This window comes from Nanorana parkeri, unplaced genomic scaffold, assembly GCF_000935625.1.
Source record: "Nanorana parkeri isolate BGI_ZX_2015 unplaced genomic scaffold, ASM93562v1 scaffold94, whole genome shotgun sequence".
Lineage (NCBI taxonomy): Eukaryota > Metazoa > Chordata > Amphibia > Anura > Dicroglossidae > Nanorana > Nanorana parkeri.
The window spans coordinates 1,851,792-1,853,975 of NW_017306362.1; the positions used below are offsets into that span (position 1 = coordinate 1,851,792).

At 47.5% G+C, this 2,184-nt stretch overlaps 1 long non-coding RNA gene across 1 annotated transcript in view; it reads left to right on the forward strand.

Moving 5' to 3' along the window:
* Window positions 1-503, forward strand: part of LOC108783942 — a 2,266-nt gene extending 1,763 nt beyond the window's left edge. The window contains exons 2-3 of the long non-coding RNA XR_001941041.1: window positions 325-351; window positions 466-503. This is a non-coding gene — a long non-coding RNA (uncharacterized LOC108783942). The remainder of the gene's footprint in view (window positions 1-324; window positions 352-465) is intronic.
* Window positions 504-2,184: the final 1,681 nt, after the last annotated feature.

Sequence of the window (2,184 nt, forward strand, 5' to 3'; positions counted from 1 at the left end):
CGCTTGTTTTTCTTTCTCCTGCCCCTTCTCTCGTGCGGGAGCGCGCATACAGCCGTGCGCGCACTGACTCCTTCGCCAGGTGGTGGCAGGCTGCCTTTGTTATACGGTGAGAGGGGGGAGGTGTCGGGAGCGCGGGCGCGCTCTCGCAGTGGCAGATGTTCACGTTCTCCCCTCCTCCTCCTCCTCTGTTCTGTCCGTTTATGGGGATGTGGACGGTGTGATGATGACAGGGGATGGTGCTCGCTCCCTATCTGCATGGCCCTGATGTTTATTCTAATAGATGTTTGTCAGTTTTATTAATTTTACTTGTTTTTGGCCTTTTAGGATCTGAAAGAGAAGAAAGAAGTTGTTGTAGAGAAGAAAGAGAAGAAAGAAGTTGTTGTAGAGAAGAAAGAGAAGAAGGAAGTTGTTGTAGAGAAGAAAGATAAGAAAGAAGTTGTAGTAGAGAAGAAAGAAGTTGTAGAGGAGAAAGAGAAGGAGAAGACAGAGAATGGAAGCGATGTCCCATCCAATGGAAAGGTGATTTATTTATGGTTTTTGCTTCTTTTTTTTTTCTCCCCTTTTCATAATTTTCCCCCAAATTGTTTTTGGCCTTCTATGTGGTAATGGGTCTGGTGCCTATTTCTTAAAGGGGACCTGCACCCAGAATATGGATGCTCAAGTGTTTGCATATTCTCAAGAAGCACCATAAGAGCTTTAAAACAAGCCGTTCCGACCTCTACAGCTGCTTCTAAAGTTATTTATTCTGTAAGACTAAAGTCGAGTTTCAGTTGGTTTGCAAAGCTCACAACATACGTCACAATCTGATTGTACAATCTCCTTTAGATCTGCCTATTACTACGTAGCACAAGGGCCTGTCTGATTGGCTACATTGGGTAGGTGCTCATATTATATAGTTTTGATAAAGGTAACGTTAGTTGTATGGTCGGATTGCAACATGTGTGGTGATCTGAAGCCGGCCATACAGTCTGTACAGTCATGCCTCTAACCATCAGCCTTGTAACACCTCATGGGACTTGTAGTGCCACAAGGGCTGGAGTTGCCCTAGAGACTTCCTTTAAATTTATCAAGCTGCATAGGGCAGGGGTGGGCAACTCCGGCCCTCCATCTGTTGTAGAACTACAAGTCCCATGAGGTGTTACAAGGCTGATGCCTAGATGCATGGTGGGATTTGTACTTAGAGTACAGCAGGGGGGCCGGAGTTGCCTACCCCTGTCCTAAGGAGCTTGATACATTTAAAGGAAGTCTCATAGGGCAGGGGTGGGCAACTCCAGCCCTTGTGGCACTACAAGTCCCATGAGGCATTACAAGGCTGGCGGTTAGAGGCATGGTGGGATTTGTACTTGGAGCACAGCTGGAGGGCCACCCACCCCATGGCGTAGGGCCTGGCTGCATAATAAATGATTGGGCTTGTCTTCTATGCCATAATCCTGGTAAATGAGTCGGTACAATCAGATTGTAGAGTGTATGGGCAGCCTCAGAAACACCCGCTGTGTGTTTACATCAGGGCCGCCAGCCTGACCAGATCTGCTCTCCATAGAAGAAGCTGAGATTTCAGTAGGGAATTGAAATGGATCTCTGAACAGTTCTTCTAGATACAGAGATGACTGAGAGCTTGTTTTAACCTCCTTGTCGTTATTCCCGAGTGTGGCTCGGGGTTAATTTTCAGTACTATAAGCGGTAACCCCCGAGCCACACTCGGGATTACAGCGTAGCGTCTTTTACCTAGTCCACATTCCCCCGCTGTGTCCTCTGGCGGATGCCGGCATCCGGGTTCCGTCCCTTGCGGGCGTACGCGTCGCAGGGGGGCGGAACTGGCGGGAATTTTAAAAATTTAAAAACAAAAAAGGAAAAAAAAATAATCAGACCGCCAGGGAGGTTAAAGTACAGAATCTGAATATCTGGGTGTGTACGATGCGGGGCAGCTATAATGATGATGACAAGCTGCCCCCCTCCCCTCCTGGTGTAACACCTCGCTGATACCTCGTGTTTTGGTAACAGTATACAATACATGCCTCTGTGAGAATCCCCTCATGTCAAATCACAAATCTGTCATTTATTGATCGGGTGATGGGAGAGTTCAGGAGCTGCTGTCATTTATTGATCGGGTGATGGGAGAGCTCAGAAGCTGCTGTCATTTATTGATCGGGTGATGGGGGAGGTGAGAAGCTGCTGTCATTTATC